This window comes from Narcine bancroftii, chromosome 1 (genome assembly GCF_036971445.1).
Source record: "Narcine bancroftii isolate sNarBan1 chromosome 1, sNarBan1.hap1, whole genome shotgun sequence".
Classification (NCBI taxonomy): domain Eukaryota; kingdom Metazoa; phylum Chordata; class Chondrichthyes; order Torpediniformes; family Narcinidae; genus Narcine; species Narcine bancroftii.
Window position 1 is genome coordinate 486796130 of NC_091469.1, and position 17497 is coordinate 486813626.

General features: G+C 41.8%; 1 protein-coding gene and 1 long non-coding RNA gene across 5 annotated transcripts in view; one reads left to right on the plus strand and one right to left on the minus strand.

The window, feature by feature from the left end:
- Positions 1–17497, minus strand: part of arhgap39 (Rho GTPase activating protein 39) — a 579720-nt gene that overhangs the window by 264329 nt on the left and 297894 nt on the right. The gene's annotated exons all lie outside the window — the stretch shown is intronic.
- Positions 11309–17497, plus strand: part of LOC138751953 (uncharacterized) — a 110070-nt gene continuing 103881 nt past the window's right edge. The window contains exon 1 of the long non-coding RNA XR_011350286.1: positions 11309–12140. This is a non-coding gene — a long non-coding RNA (uncharacterized lncRNA). The remainder of the gene's footprint in view (positions 12141–17497) is intronic.

Genomic DNA, 17497 nt, shown 5'->3' on the forward strand with positions numbered 1-17497 from the left:
CACGTTTCAGTATTTCCTGTGTAATAAACACCAAGAATTAATGGCCATTTCAGCAATGAAGAGTGATTTAGGGATCATTACCCTGCATTCCAATACATGGACATGATTTATTTTTGTGTGACTGCTTGAAGAGGAACTGCACAGAGCCTCATGCCATCCATCCTGCAGAATTCACAGCTCTATGCTCCACGACTGAAGATGCGGCTAGAAGTGGTGACATTCTGCCAACAGCAAAGCAGGGAAACGCAGATACAGACATCTAAATCTACAGAAATCAACACTGAACATCACTGTGACAGACAGGCTTTTAAGCCACTCAAAGAAATTAGGAATCTTGCGATCACCTACTGAAATCAATGAGCCCCCAACAAGCAGGGTCAGCATTAACATTGCTGAGACTGACAAACTCTCCGACTATTTTAATATGTTAAGCTAAGAACATCGTTGAAACCGACGAGTTTTTAAGCCATTCAAATGAATCAGAAATCCTACCATTGCCTTGATATATACCATGATGAAGGGCACAAGCCTGAAATGTTGGTCATTACCTTCATCTTTGCTATAGAACGTGGCAGTGTTTGACCTGTTAATTTCCTCAGCATTGAGTTTTTACTTCAACCACAGTGTCTACAGACTTCTGTGTTTTATTTTTAACTTTACAATTGCCTATTATTGTAATCAGTAAATACAAAACCTGCAAATTTTGGGTAGTTTCCACTGTGACCGAGAACATTGTTGACAGGGTTGACTCCATGTAAGATTTGGAGGGCCTGCACTCTCTCCTCTCAAAAAAAAAATCCTTTTAGCCAATGTACAGTCTCTGGAGTATAAAACTGAAAACCTCGGACCAAGTCTGCAGACTGCTGGACTACTGTGCACTCTGCTTCAACGAGACATTGCTCACCCCAACTCTCCGGAGAAAGCCCTTCTGCCCAAAGGTTCCTCCCTACATCTTAGGGTCTGGATGGTGTACTGGGGTAAAGAAACTGTCTGCTTCATGGTTAATTCTTTGTGGTGCTCAGATGCAGCATCTTGCTCCCCTTGTCTGGAACATCTGGCCCTAAATTACTGACCCTTCTAGCTCCATTGTCCAGACTGAAGACTACATCCCTCCACAGGCAGATGTTAAGACAGCACTAGAGGACCTACATGCTGTGATCAACCATCATTATACAACATATCTCAATCATTATCGGGGATTTCAATCAGGCTAACTTAAAGAAAGTCCTCTCAAACTACTATCAGGAACTCCAGAGGAGCCAACACTCTCAACCACTGCTGCATTACCGTTAGGAACACTGACCGCTGCTCCATTCCACATCCACACTTTATAATTATGGGCCACCTGTCTGTCCTTCTCCTTCCTGCATGCAGACAGATGGTGAAAAAGACTGTATAGAGCTGGTCTGGGGACATGTTCACGCATGTGAATGAACATGCCATAGTTGTTAATAAAGTCACCAGAAAATGCGTGAAGGAATGGGTCCCAATAAGATCATCCTAACCAGAAGCCATGGATGAACCAAGAGCTCCACAACCTGTTAAAGAGCAGATTTGTGATGTCCAGATCCAGTAACCTACATTAAGAACAGGTACCACCTCCAGTAGGGCCATTACCAATGGCCAAAGTCAGTTGCAGGCTGAGCTGAAGTCAAAGATGGAGGTTCAGCAGCTGTGCCAGGCCTTGCATTCCAGAGCCTCACACAAGGTGAGACAAGGTATCACCATTAACCGTGACACATCTCTTCCAGATGCACTCATTTCAGAGCCTCGCACAAGGTGAGACAAGGTATTACCATTAACCGTGACACATCTCTTCCAGATGCACTCATTCCAGAGCCTCGCACAAGACGAGACAAGGTATTATCATTAACCGTGACACATCTCTTCCAGGTGGACTCATTCCAGAGCCTCGCACAAGGTGAGACAAGGTATTATCATTAACCGTGACACATCTCTTCCAGGTGGACTCATTCCAGAGCCTCGCACAAGGTGAGACAAGGTATTATCATTAACCGTTACACATCTCTTCCAGGTGGACTCATTCCAGAGCCTCGCACAAGGTGAGACAAGGTATTATCATTAACCGTGACACATCTCTTCCAGATGCACTCATTCCAGAGCCTCGCACGAGGTGAGACAAGGTATTATCATTAACCGTGACACATCTCTTCCAGATGCACTCATTCCAGAGCCTCGCACAAGGTAAGACAAGGTATTATCATTAACCGTGACACATCTCTTCCAGATGGACTCATTCCAGAGCCTCGCACAAGGTGAGACAAGGTATTATCATTAACCGTGACACATCTCTTCCAGATGCACTCATTCCAGAGCCTCGCACAAGGTGAGACAAGGTATTATCATTAACCGTGACACATCTCTTCCAGATGCACTCATTCCAGAGCCTCGCACAAGGTAAGACAAGGTATTATCATTAACCGTGACACAACTCTTCCAGGTGGACTCATTTCAGAGCCTCGCACAAGGTGAGACAAGGTATTATCATTAACCGTGACACATCTTTTCCAGATGCACTCATTCCAGAGCCTCGCACAAGGTGAGACAAGGTATTATCATTAACTGTGATACATCTCTTCCAGATGCACTCATTCCAGAGCCTCGCACAAGGTAAGACAAGGTATTATCATTAACCGTGACACATCTCTTCCAGGTGGACTCATTCCAGAGCCTCGCACAAGGTGAGACACGGTATTATCATTAACCGTGACACATCTCTTCCAGATGCACTCATTCCAGAGCCTCGCACAAGGTGAGACAAGGTATTATCATTAACCGTGTCACATCTCTTCCAGATGCACTCATTCCAGAGCCTCGCACAAGGTGAGACAAGGTATTACCATTAACTGTGACACATCTCTTCCAGATGCACTCATTCCAGAGCCTCGCACAAGGTGAGACAAGGTATTATCATTAACCGTGACACATCTCTTCCAGGTGGACTCATTCCAGAGCCTCGCACAAGGTGAGACACGGTATTATCATTAACCGTGACACATCTCTTCCAGATGCACTCATTCCAGAGCCTCGCACAAGGTGAGACAAGGTATTATCATTAACCGTGACACATCTCTTCCAGATGCACTCATTCCAGAGCCTCGCACAGGTGAGACAAGGTATTATCATTAACCGTGACTCATCTCTTCCAGGTGGACTCATTCCAGAGCCTCGCACAAGGTGAGACAAGGTATTATCATTAACCGTGACACATCTCTTCCAGATGCACTTATTGCCTTCTGTGCTCACTTCAAAAGGGAAATTTAAATTTTAGACAGAAACAGACCCTTTCAGCCCATGAGTAAGTGCTGTCCAATTACTCCCAAATGACCTACAACGCCCGGTATATTTTGAATGGTGGGAGGAAACTGGAACACCCAGGGAAAACCCACACAGACATGGAGAGAATGAACAAACTCCTTACAGACAGTGTGCGATTTGAACCCAAGTCACAATTGCTGGCGCTGTAATAGCGCTGCGCTAAACGCTACACCAACCGTGCTGCTCTATTATACATTATATTCCACTGCAAATTCCTGTCCGGGTATGCCTACTGTGAAGGAGTTTTCCTCCTCTCTCCAACAGAAATTCCATCCAGTTCTCACACACAGCTTCTCCCCCTCCTTGGCCCCATCCCAGCAAATCCCCAACACCCCTTTTTATGTTTTCTCCTCCTTCCCACTTTAGTCTCAAGACAGGGACCCAATCTGGCAATTTCTCTCCATGGATGCTTCCAGCATCTGCAGTTTTAGTGCAGCTGTACTTTTCTCTGTAAACTGGACTTTGTCTTTGGAACTCTGTACTCTGCATTTTTGCTGTAGTATTGTACTTCCTGCCATATTTAAGTTTGGGTTCATTTCCCTGGAAAACATTTTCAAATCAATTTTTTCCCCCCACTGAATCTCATTTAACTTTTCAATTCTGTGTGAACTGCAGTTCTATCGACGACGACGCTAACTGGCTCGTCTAAAACAGAAGTTCACTAGGCCTAATGATTCTTCCTGTAACAGTCCATCTTGGATTGTCTTCCAACTTATAATGTGGTATTATTTGATAGAGGTCACACAATCTAGAAAATGGTATTGTGTCAAATCTCTGACTTTTGAAATTCAGACTCCACACTAACACAGACTCCAAATCTCAAAGACCAGTGTGGATGAAATCATTGCGGCACATCAAAGGGAAGCAGAAAACAGAAGGGTGAAGCAGATATGGCTTGGCAGTGCTGTGATCTGATCTACAGCTTGAGTTCGAACAAAAACCTTAGTCTTAATGCCTAAATCCTTTCAACCCTGCTTAAATCCTTTCCATGGGGAACTGAAGGAAATTTACAAAAGCAAAATTGCTCAATTGAAATGGAAGACATCTGTGTTTGCTTCTACCCCACACGCACACAAAGGCACAAGCACACACTCCCTCTGAGCTGTAGCCCAAGAAACAAATAAATTCGCTGCTGGACCGTGCACACTAATCTTCTTCATGCAGAGTTTATTCCTGTGGTTGGGTTCCAACTGGCTGACAACCTGTTGGAACCCAAGATTCATATGGGTTTGGTATTCGTCAGAAATGCAAGTGATCTGCTGGTAAGTGGAAGCCGTCATTTTACCTTTTGTGGGGGAAGGAAAATGTGCAAAAGCACAGCAGTTGTAATAATACCTCTAACATTTCACTTCCCGGGAGGGGGCAAGACAAGCGATAGAAGGGAACTCTGTGCTCAACTCTATAGAAAGAAAGTCATGACCTTATGGAGGCTGCAGAAGCATCGGACTGGAAGTCTACACAGAGGATTATCAAAACAGTCAAGTTGATCACTGGAGTCTCCCTTTCCTCTACAGATGACATTCTCTTGGTGCATTGCTTACATCGGGCTCAAAAATGATTGAGCACCCTTTCCATCTAGTACACAGTATCCTTGGCCCACTATAATCATGAAGGAGGTACAGGAGCATCAAAATCAGGACTGCCAGGCTGGGAAATAGCTTCTACCCACAGGCTGTGAGACTGATGAATGGAATCCTGTAACATACAAAATCATTCCAAAAAATTTAAATATATTTATTTAAAATTATATCCTTATGTATATATGTGATTATTATCTGTGATTATTGTGTGTGTATGTGTGTGTACCATCGTCTGGAGAGAGACTATTTCATCTGGTCGCATATGTACAGTCAGAGGATAGTAAACTTGAACTTGAAATGTTGTAACAGAATGGTCACAGAGTTTTCCAGCAGGGAAACAGATCTCTTCCATCGACCTAAACTAGCCTCATTTGTCTGTGTTTGACACCTCCCTTGAAACCTTTTCTATCCACATACTTGTCTAAATATCTTTTAAGTGTTTGTAACTGTCCCTATCTCCACCACTTCCTCTGGCTGATTGTTCCACACACCCACCATCCTCTGTGTGAAAAAGGTGCCCCATGTGAACCATTTTCTCTCACATTAAATCAATGCCCTCTAGTTTTAAACAACTTCTTCTGGCTACCCATCCCATAGGATGATGACGGTTCCTTTCAGTCAGTTTGTGGGGTTTGATATAAGGATACCCCACTCCTCAGAAAGGAACAGAGTGTGCGTGAATGGATGTAGGAGAGTAGGGGTTGCACAGGTCCAGACCCACTCTCTCGACATCCCCTCCCAGATCCAGTGGCATGGTGAGCTTCAAGACAACTGGGTGAAGTTCTGTTCCAATGAATGGCCAGACCAAGCTTTGATGCAAGGGATACCCTTTCCACGCATCACGGAACGCGTTTGCTAGATGGCTGTTGACCCAACAAGAGGGTTCATCTGCACTTTGACAGGTCTTGTTTTTCATCCTGCAGGGTGTCTAGCCACCCTCCGCACCAGGCAAGCCTGGTGGGGGAGCCAGTTTAGTTGCTGACCACCCAGCCATGCAACAGGTAGTATTGGGTTACATGGTACCAGCAGCACTCAGATGAGTGACCTGACAAGTTAAACTGCTATTGAAAGGAGTGAAAACAGATGGAGAACAATTTGGTTTGATCAGAGAAATGTAGAATATGGAATGCAATATTGGAAAATATGTTATTGTTTACAATTGAGAACAGCAAAGATTCTAAATAATTATTCTGGATCAGTGTTCACAATAGATTACACTAAAAACATCCCAAAAATAACAGATAATCAAGGGGCTATAGAAAGGAAGATATCAAGAAACTGCAGTGATTTGTAAACACATCTCAATCCATCACGCAAATCAACCTCCATCTATATTGGGGGGAGGGAACAAAATAGTACAGAGCAGTAAGGAGAAGGTTAGAATGCAAACAAAGAAAGTTTGTAGTAAGTATTTGAATATGGATGGGCAGGTGATAGAGAAGGGAAATGCTCTGGAAGAAGATGAAGGGCAATTGGCAGGAAAAGTAAATAATGTTGTTATTAAAGATGAGGGAAAACAGGGATTAAAAATTGGGAAATCTCTGAAATTCATATATTTTAATGCCAGGAGTATTGTAAAAAAGGTGGATGAGCTGAAGGTGTGGATTGATACTTGGAAGTATGATGTGGTAGCGATTAGTGAGACATGGTTGCAGGAGGGATGTGATTGGCAACTGAATATCCCTGGGTTTCGTTGTTTTAGGTGTGATAGAGTCGGAGGGGCAAGAGGAGGTGGGGTTGCATTGCTTGTCAGGGAAAATATTACAGCGGTGCCTAGGAAGGATAGATTAGAGGGCACATCCACGGAGGCTATTTGGGTGGAACTGAGGAGTAGGAAAGGAGAGGTTACACTTGTAGGGGTGTATTATAGACCACCCGGAGGGGACCGAGACCTAGAGGAGCAAATCTGTAGGAAGATAGTAGATATTTGTGATAAGCACAGGGTTGTAATTATGGGAGATTTTAATTTTCCACATATAGATTGGGAAACACATTCTGTGAAAGGACTGGATGGGTTAGAGTTTGTGAAATGTGTGCAAGATAGCTTTTTACAACAATATGTAGAGGTGCCGACCAGAGAAGGAGCAGTGTTAGATCTACTGTTGGCAAATGGGATGGGTCAAGTGACGGAGGTTAGTGTTGGCGAGCACTTCGGGTCCAGTGATCATAATGCCATCAGCTTCAATGTCATTATGGAAAGAGAGAAATCAGGGCCAAGGATTGAGGTTTTTGATTGGGGAAAAGCTAGATTTGAGGAGATGCGAAAGGACTTGCAGGGTGTGCATTGGGACAATTTGTTTTATGGGCAGGATGTAGTAGAGAGATGGAAGTCTTTTAAAGATCAGATTTTGAGAGTGCAAAAGCTTTATGTTCCTGTTAGGTTAAAAGGAGGGGCAAAAGGTTTGAGAGAGCCGTGGTTTTCAAGGAATAGTGGAAACTTGGTTCCAAGAAAAAGGGAGGCGTACATTAGATATAAGAAGCATGGAGTTAAGGAGATGTTTGAAAGATACATTGAATGTAAGAGGAATCTTAAGAGAGGAATTAGGAAAGCTAAAAGAAGGTACGAGAAAACTATGGCAAACAGGGTGAAAACTAATCCAAAAGAGTTCTACAAATATGTTAATGGTAAGAGGAAAGCTAGAGACAAAATTGGTCCCTTAGAAAATCAGAGCGGAAAACTGTGTGTGGAGCCTAGAGAAATGGGGGAGATATTGAACAGTTTCTTTTCTTCGGTATTCACTAAGGAGAAGGATATTGGGAGATGTGAGATAAAAAAAGCAAATTGGGTAAATATGGGGAATATAGAGATTACAAAAGGTGTAGTTTTAAGGCTTTTGAAGAATATAAAGGTGGATAAGTCTCCGGGACCAGACGGGATCTTCCCCAGGACATTGAGAGAAGTGAAGGAGGAAATAGCAGAGGCTCTGGCGGTAATTTTCCAAATGTCATTAGATATGGGGATAGCGCCGGAGGATTGGCGCATTGCGCATGTAGTTCCGTTATTTAAAAAGGGTTCAAGGAGGAAGCCTGGCAACTATCGGCCTGTAAGTTTGACGTCTGTGGTAGGTAAATTAATGGAGAAAATTCTTAGAGATAGTACTTATAAACATCTGGATAGACAGGGTCTGATCAGGAGCACTCAACATGGATTTGTGGGAGGAAGGTCATGTTTGACCAATCTGATTGAATTTTTTGAAGAGGTGACTAGGAATGTGGATGAGGGTAGCACAGTGGATGTTGTCTATATGGACTTCAGTAAGGCCTTCGATAAGGTACCACATGGAAGGTTAGTTAGGAAGGTGCGGTCTTTAGGTATAAATTTTAAGATAGTCAAATGGATTGAACATTGGCTGAAAGGGAGAGGCCAGAGAGTGGTAGTGGATAATTGTCTGTCAGGTTGGAGGCCGGTGACCAGTGGTGTGCCTCAAGGATCTGTATTGGGCCCATTGTTGTTCGTTATATACATTAATGATCTAGATGATGGGGTGGTGAATTGGATTAGTAAATATGCAGACGATACTAAGATAGGTGGAATAGTGGATAATGAAGAAGGTTTTCAAGGATTGCAGAGGGATTTGGGCTGCTTAGAAAAGTGGGCTGAAAAATGGCAGATGGAATTTAATGCTGATAAGTGTGAGGTGCTTCATTTTGGTAAGAAGAATCAGAATAGGACATACGTGGTAAATGGGAGAGCATTGAGGAATACAGAAGAGCAGAAAGATTTAGGAGTGACGGTACATCGTTCCCTGAAGGTAGAAACTCACGTGAATAGGGTGGTGAAGAAGGCTTTTAGTATGCTGGCCTTTATCAATCATTGCATGGAATATTGGAGTTGGGAAGTGATGTTGAGATTGTATAAGACGTTGGTGCGGCCTAATTTGGAGTTCTGTGTGCAGTTCTGGTCGCCTAATTATAGGAAGGATATAAACAGAGTGGAGAGAGTGCAGAGAAGGTTTACCAGAATGTTACCTGGGTTTAAGCATCTAGAGTGTAGGGAGAGATTGGACAGATTAGGTCTTTATTCTTTGGAGCGTAGAAGGTTGAGAGGGGATTTGATAGAAGTATTTAAGATTATGAAAGGGATAGACAGAATGGATGTGGATAGACTATTTCCGTTAAGAGGAGGAAAGATTAAAACAAGAGGACATGAGTTAAGAATTAAGGGGCAGAGGTTTAGAGGTAACATGAGGGGGAACTTCTTTACTCAGAGAGTGGTAGCCGTGTGGAATGATCTTCCGGGAGAAATAGTGGCGGCGGAGTCAATTGTATTATTTAAGAAAAGGTTGGACAGGTATATGGATGAGAAGAAGATGGAGGGTTATGGGCATTGTGCAGGGAGGTGGGACTAGAAAGGGGTGTTTGGTTCGGTGCGGACTAGAAGGGCCTAATGGCCTGTTTCCGTGCTGTAATTGTTATGTTATTATGTTATGTTATATTTTGGGCCAAGGATACTGTGTACTAGATGGAAAAGGTGCTCCATCATTTTTGAGCCCGATATAAGCAATGCACCAAGAGAATGTCATCTGTTGAGGAAAGGGAGACTCCAGTGATCATCTTGGCTGTTTTGATAATCTTCTGTGTAGACTTCCAGTCCGATGCTTCTGTAGCCTCCATAAGGTCATAACTTTCTTTCTATAGAGTATCGGGAAAGCAGCTGAAATGTTAAAGGACCCATTGCACCCCAGACATACTCACTTCTCCCCCTTCCACTGGGCAGCCATCATGTTTTTGAAAGCACAGACAGTTTCCTTCCTGCTTTTATTAGATTCTTAAACAGATCTCTCACTGGCAAAAGATGATGATTTGCACTTTTGTTTTAACAGTACTTCTCGCTACATTTTTCTCTGCGCACTTTGACTCCTTATTCTATTTTTTGTTTGTTGTTATAACACTACCTGTGTGCAAGTTGACTTGCCTGGATAGCATGCAAAACAAAACTCTTTCATTGGAGTGAAACACGAGAGTCTGCAGACACCATGAATGAAGTAAAAACACAATGCTGGAGAAACTCAGCAGGTCAAACAGTGCCAAAGATATGTAACCATCATTTCGGGCTTAAGCCCTTCATCAAGGTATGAGCAAAATGTAGACAGGCACCTGAACAAAATGGCAGGGGGAGGAGCAAAGTCCCACAGGCAGGTGGTAATAGGTAGATAAGGGAGGGAGGACACACCAGCAAGCAGGGGGAGGGGGGATGGCTCTGTGAATGGAGAGGAAAGGGGGGGAGGGAGGAGAGCTGAAAGAAAGAAGACAAAGGGAATGGGAAGGGAAGGAGATCGGAGAGTAGTCTAGCAGAAACCGGAGAAGTCGATGTTAATGTCATCCAGCTGGAGAGTGCCCAGGCAGCAAATCAGGCATTGTTCCTCCAATTTATGGGTGGTTCTTGGTAGGATATTAAATGAGGCCATGGACGGACATGTCAGCATGGGAGAGGGTCCAGAATTGAAATGGTTGGCTACTGGGAGAGATCCCTGTCATTGATTTCGGACAGAGCGAAAGTTTCACTGTACCTTGGTACACGTGAAAACAAACAACTCAATCAAATAGTTTAGGAGTCTCACCCGTTGAAAAGGCAGTGAATCAAGGGATATGGAACATGTACAGGCGGATAGAATTAGTTTAGAATGGTATTAAGATTGGCACAGACATTGTGGGGTAAGGAGCCTGTGCAAGTGTGTACTGTTTCATGTTTTCTGTAATGAAAAGACAGCATCTTGGACAGTATCACATTTCCCCATCGCAGCACTGGAATGACAATGTGGATTATGTGCTCAAATCTCTGGACAAGTTCTTGAAAAGGACAACATTCGAGTGAGGTGACTGGCATATTAAGATGTTCTGTTGAAGATATAAGTACATAATATTGGAAGTGTCCCTTCCTTATCAAATCCATTTTGCCCGCTGCAGACATGTGTAACACACTTCATGTATCCAACCTTGAATAATTAAGATGTTTCAGTTATACTGTATCAACATGACCTTGAGGAAATAACTGAATAACTTCAGTGCATCTGATACAAAGGGGATTGCAGTTTAATTCTTTCAGATTAGTCTGATAGTTGTTTAAGAAGTTGAAATCACATGCAGCTCTTTAAATTCCATTGCAAACCAAGGGCCAAACATCTATAAACCCTCAGGTTAAGCTCTTCCTATCATTATCCGGAGACTGTTCACAATGTTTAACCTTCTCTTTCTCTTTGGCTTGGCTTCGCGGACGAAGATTTATGGAGGGGGTAAATGTCCACGTCAGCTGCAGGCTGATATCTTCAGATATCACAGTATTGGTTGATACATCTCCTAGGAATTATGCTACACTGTTTTCTGGAAATGTCAATCAAATCAGAGCTGTCCACAGTAGACAACTGGCCTTTGCATGAATGGAACAAGGCTGCAGAAACGAACACACACTAACACAGTGCCAGTTTTTAAAATCGAGAAACCAGAATCACTTCTCAATGGTGCAGGATATGACACATACGCAGTGAAATAGCGGTGGTGCGAGATCCAGCCAGGAGTTCAGGAAAGATGAACACAGAAAGGGCCGAATATCATTTATATCTTCAAAAACATTGAGGAAATTGCAAGTCACAGAGAAAAGTTATAGCTGCAATGATAGCTGAAGCCTCTGCTCCTGGAGGGTAATTATCAAATTTGCAGAATATTGCTTCATCGGCAATACTGATGAGTTGGCTTAGAAAGAGGAGGTTGGGCGGCTCTTCAAATGGTCCAAGAACAACAACCTGAGTCTCAATGTGGACAAGACAAAGGAGATGATTGTGGACTTCAGTAGGACAAAGGTCAAATATTCTCCATTCTATATCAATGTGGAGAGCACAAAGTTCCTTGCGTACATATTACGGACGAGCTATCCTGGACTCACAAGACCCACTCATTAGTCAGGAAGGCACAGCAGTGCCTAAATTTCCTGAGGAGGCTGAGGAGGACAAGGCTTCTCCCTCCCATCTTGACAACATTTCACAGCACAATTGAGAGTGTCCTGTCCGGCTGCATCACTGTGTGGGATGGTAGCTGCAAAACATTGGACTGGACGTCTATACAGAGGATCATCAAAATGGCTGAGAGGATCACTGGGGTCTCCTTTTCCTCTGTAGACAACATTCACCAAGAGCATTGTCTAAATAGGGTTCAAGGAATTATAGAAGATCCTTTCATCCAGCACACTGAAGCTTCAAGAAAGAGGTACAGGAGCATCAAAAGCAGGTCAGGAGAGACGCTGTTTCATCGGGTTGTATAAGTACAGTCAGATGATAATAAACTTGAACTTGAACTAAAGGATTAGAAGGCAATTTCAGATAACCTGATGGTCTGTTAGGCTTTAGTGGCCCAATGGATTTGTGATATAAAAGGCCAACAAACATCAAGCAATGAATGAGCTGGGGCAGGAAACCAACAAAGAATATGTGGCAATTTTCACTGAACAGAAATCAAGAGTAAAGAAGGAAGTCGGGGGACGCTGGGAAACATCAGAGGACAAAGTGAAGGGAGGAAAGTTTAGGAGAGACGTCAGGGTTATTTGTTTTTGACACAGAGTGTTGTGGGGGCCTGGAATGCCTTGCTAGGGATGGAGGTGGAGGCTGAAACATGAGGGGGATTTAAGAGACTCTCACACAGACACATGGATGGAAGGAAAATAGAGGGTTATGATGGAGAGAGGGTGCATTTTATTTATTTTTTTTGGTAGGCTGAAGGGCCTGCACTGTGCTGTTCTTTTCAATTATTTTAAAAATTAATAGGTCCTTTTGGCCCACAAGCCCGGGCCGCCCAATTACCCCGATTGACCTACAACCCTCAATACGTTTTGAACAGTGGGAGGAAACTGGAATATCCAGAGGAAACCCATGCAGACACGGGGAGAACATACAAACTCCTTACAGACAGCGCTGGATTCAAAACATGGTCCCGATCACTGGTGCTGTAACAGCGCTGCGTTAACTGTGTTGCCCTATGTTCTATATTCTCTGTCCTATGAATGCAGTTCGATACCTTACATTTTGTACTTTTATCGATGTCCTGCATTATTTGACTTATTGTAATGCAGGGGACAGAAATGGATCTTTCAGAAACTGTGGAAGCTGGAAGCAACATTTTGAATATCAAAAATAGATAATTTCATTATGAACGAAAATCAAAAAAATTGCAGATGCTGGAAATTTAACTGTGAAGAATACAGAAAACACTCTGCAAGTCTGAAAAGAGCGATGGAATGAAATTTGCTGCAATGGACGTGGGTCCTTGAGATCAGCTCAGGGTCAGGAAAATGTTGAAGTTGTTCAACAAACAGGCCACTTCAAGAAAGCAGCCAGACAGTTCGCTTTCAATAAAACTAAACAGAGGTTTTGGATCATTGAGAAAGTCAAAGAGCGTAACAAAACAGTTTAAGAATGGATGCTGAGATAAAAATGGGTTTGGGTTTATGGGTTTGACAGGTAAAAGTGTCAACATTCACATGCATTTGAGGAGTAACAGAGATGACAGATTCTGCTAAAATCTTTTAATAAAGAATAAACCTTCACTGCTTCATTTGGGATTTTGGTAGTTAATTTTATTTAAGATGATCTGAATATCTGATTTTAATCACCTCACAATAGCCACAACTTGAGCTACCAGGCTCCAATCTCTAGAATTTGCCGCCAAATCTTCCTATTTCTATTTCCTACAGAATCAGAATTTATTGTCACAAACATGTCACAAAATTTGTTGTTTTGTGGCAGCCTCACAGTGTAAATATCGCTATATAAACATAAATAAATTAGCGCAAAGAAGAGAAAGTGAGGTAATGTCTGTGGATGGCAGAGGGGAAGAAGCTGTTTTTCTTTTAGACCTTCTGCACAGTAACAGGCCTTTTCAGCCCATGAGCCCATGACACCCAATTAACCTACAACCTCTGGTACATTTCAAACAGTGAGAGGAAACTGGAGCCCCCGGGGAAAACCCACGCAGACACGGGGAGAACGTACAAACTCCTTGCAAACAGCGTGGCATTCGAACCCCAGTCACGATTGTTGGCATTGTAACAGCGTTGCGCAAACTGTTAAGCTAACCATGCCAGTTTTTGTACCATTGGGTGTTCGTCTTCAGGCTCCTGTATCTTATTCCTGATGGTAGCAGTGAGAAAAGGGCATGGCCTGAGTGGTGAGCATCCTTGATGACAGAGGCCCCTTTCTTTTGTTTTAATAAATATTTAATTTTCACACTGTGAACCATATCAACCAAAATATGTACAAACATTTCTCATTAATGTGGCATTTTCTCCCTTTTTTCCCCTTTCCCTCCCTCCCTTCTTCCCACCCCCCTCCAAAACCCATAAATATTCAACATATACAATACAATAAAAACATAAAATATCTTCACACAAAGGAAAATAAACAAGAAAAATGCGTCATCTATTTGTTACACACTGAATCTAGTTGTTTTGTCTTCTTATCATTTTAGGGGGTGGAGGTCCGCGGTAGGCCCTCTCTATTATGTTCCATGTACGGTTCCTAAATTTGTTCAAACAATGTGACTTTATTTTTTAAATTATACACTATTTTTTTTCCAATAGAATACATTTATTCATTTCTATGTACCATTGCTGTACTCTCAGGCTCTCTTCCGATTTTCAAGTTGACATTATACATCTTTTTGCTCCTGCTATGGCTATCATAATAAATCTTTTTTTGCGCTTCATCCAGCTTGAGGCCTAATTCCTTACTTCTTATATTACTTAGAAGAAATATCTCTCGATTTTTTGGTATGTACCAACTGAAAAACCTCACAAAGATAAGCGTATCCAGAGCCGTTGTCATACCCACACTCCTGTTCGGCTCCGAATCATGGGTCCTCTACCGGCACCACCTACGACTCCTAGAACGCTTCCACCAGCGTTGTCTCCGCTCCATCCTCAACATCCATTGGAGCGCTTACATCCCTAACGTCGAAGTACTCGAGATGGCAGAGGTCGACAGCATCGAGTCCACGCTGCTGAAGATCCAGCTGCGCTGGATGGGTCACGTCTCCAGAATGGAGGACCATCGCCTTCCCAAGATCGTGTTATATGGCGAGCTCTCCACTGGCCACCGTGACAGAGGTGCACCAAAGAAAAGGTACAAGGACTGCCTAAAGAAATCTCTTGGTGCCTGCCACATTGACCACCGCCAGTGGGCTGATAACGCCTCAAACTGTGCATCTTGGCGCCTCACAGTTTGGCGGGCAGCAACCTCCTTTGAAGAAGACCGCAGAGCCCACCTCATTGACAAAAGGCAAAGGAGGAAAAACCCAACACCCAACCCCAACCAACCAATTTTCCCCTGCAACCGCTGCAATCGTGTCTGCCTGTCCCGCATCGGACCTGTCAGCCACAAACGAGCCTGTAGCTGACGTGGACTTTTTACCCCCTCCATAAATCTTCGTCCGCGAAGCCAAGCCAAAGAAGAATATCTGATTTAGTTTTTCCCAAAACATATTCACTTTCGTACACGCCCAAATTGCATGTACTGTTGTTCCCATTTCCTTCTTACAGCGAAAACATCTATCTGATAATGTTGGATCCCGTTTTTTTAATTTTTGAGGAGTGATTATATACCCTGTGTAACCAATTATATTGTATCATGCATAACCTTGTGTTATAACCAATTATATTGTATCATGCATAACCTTGTGTTTATTGTATTCTTCATAGTTCCAGAACATAACTTTTCCCATGTTTCATTTTTTATCTTTATGTTTAAATCCTTTTCCCACTTTTGTTTAGGTTTATAGTTTATTTCATCATTTTCCTTATTTTGCAGCTTAATGTACTTGTTGGTTATAAATCTTTTAATTATCAGTCTCTTTCCCAATTTATCCTTGAAATCAGCTTTCAGATGATGATATGCAAACATTGTACCATGAATTATTCCATATTTGTACTTCAAATGTTCAAATGTTAATAAATTATTTCCCAAAAAAACAATTTTTTATTCTTTGAATTCCTTTTCTCTTCCATTCTCTAAAGGAAAGGTTATCTATTGTAAAAGGGATTAGTGGATTTTGCATCAATAATAATTTTGGTATTTAGTAATTCATTTTTTTTTCCTTTCTAAGTGAATCTTCTTCCATATATTAAGTAAATGGTGCAATACTGGTGAACTTTTATATTGTAACAACTTTTCATCCCACTTATAAAGTATATGTTCCGGTACCTTCTCCCCTATTTTATCTCGTTCTATCTTAGTCCAGTCTATTTTTTCCCTTGTCTGGTAAAAATCTGATAAATACCTTAATTGTGCAGCTCTGTAATAATTTCTAAAGTTTGGTAACTGCAAACCACCTTGATTATACCTCTCTATTAATTTATCTAACGCTACCCTCGGTTTCCTCCGTTTCCACAAGAATTTCCTTATTATTCTCTTTAGCTCCTTAAAGAATTTTTCAGTTAAGGGAATTGGTAGCATTTGAAATAAGTATTGTATCCTTGGGAACATGTTCATTTTAATGCAGTTTACCCTCCCTATCAACGTTAGAGGTAATTCTTTCCAATGTTCTGTCTTCCTGCAATTTCTTTATTAGTGGCTGATAATTTAGTTTGTACAAGTGGCTTAAGTTATTATCTAACTTGATCCCTAGGTATCGGATTGCTTGTGTTTGCCATTTAAATGGTGATTCTTTTTTAAATTCTGTATAATCTGCGTTACTCATTGGCATCACTTCACTTTTCTTTGTGTTAATCTTGTACCCCGATATTTCTCCATATTCTTTCAATTTCTTATGAAATTCTTTTATTGATATCTCAGGTTCTGTTAGGTATACTATGATGTCATCTGCAAATAAGCTGATTTTATACTCCTTCTCCTTTATTTTTATCCCTTTTATTTTATTTTCTAATCTTATTAGTTCTGCCAAAGGTTCTAAGGCAAACAATGAGGGGGAACAATGAGGGGGATAATAGACATCCCTGTCTAGTTGACCTACTTAATTCAAATAGGTTCGATACATATCCATTTACTGCTACCTTCGCCAATGGTCCATTATACAATGCTTTAATCCAATTAATATATTTTTTTGGTAGATTGAACCTGTAATACTTTAAACAAGTAGTTCCACTCTACTCTGTCAAAGGCTTTTTCTGCGTCTAAAGCAACAGCCACTGTTGGCAGCTTATTTCCTTGAACTGCATGAATTAGATTAATAAGTTTACAGACATTATCCACTATTCGTTTTTTCTTAATAAATCCAGTTTAATCTTGTATTACTATTTTTGGTACACAATCGGCCAATCTGTTTGCTAATAATTTTGCTATTATCTTATAATCTAAGTTAAGTAGAGATATTGGTCTATATGATGCTGGTGTTAGTGGATCCTTCCCCATCTTTGGTATTACTGTAATTATTGCTATCTTACATGAATCTGGCAAGTTTTGTGTTTCTTCTACCTGGTTCATTACTTCCAGGAGAGGAGGAATTAATAACTCTTTAAATGTTTTATAAAATTCTATTGGAAAACCATCCTCTCCTGGTGTTTTATTGTTTGGCAGCTTTTTTAATATATCCTGTACTTCCTCTATTTCAAATGGTTTTATTATTTTGTTTTGTTGCTC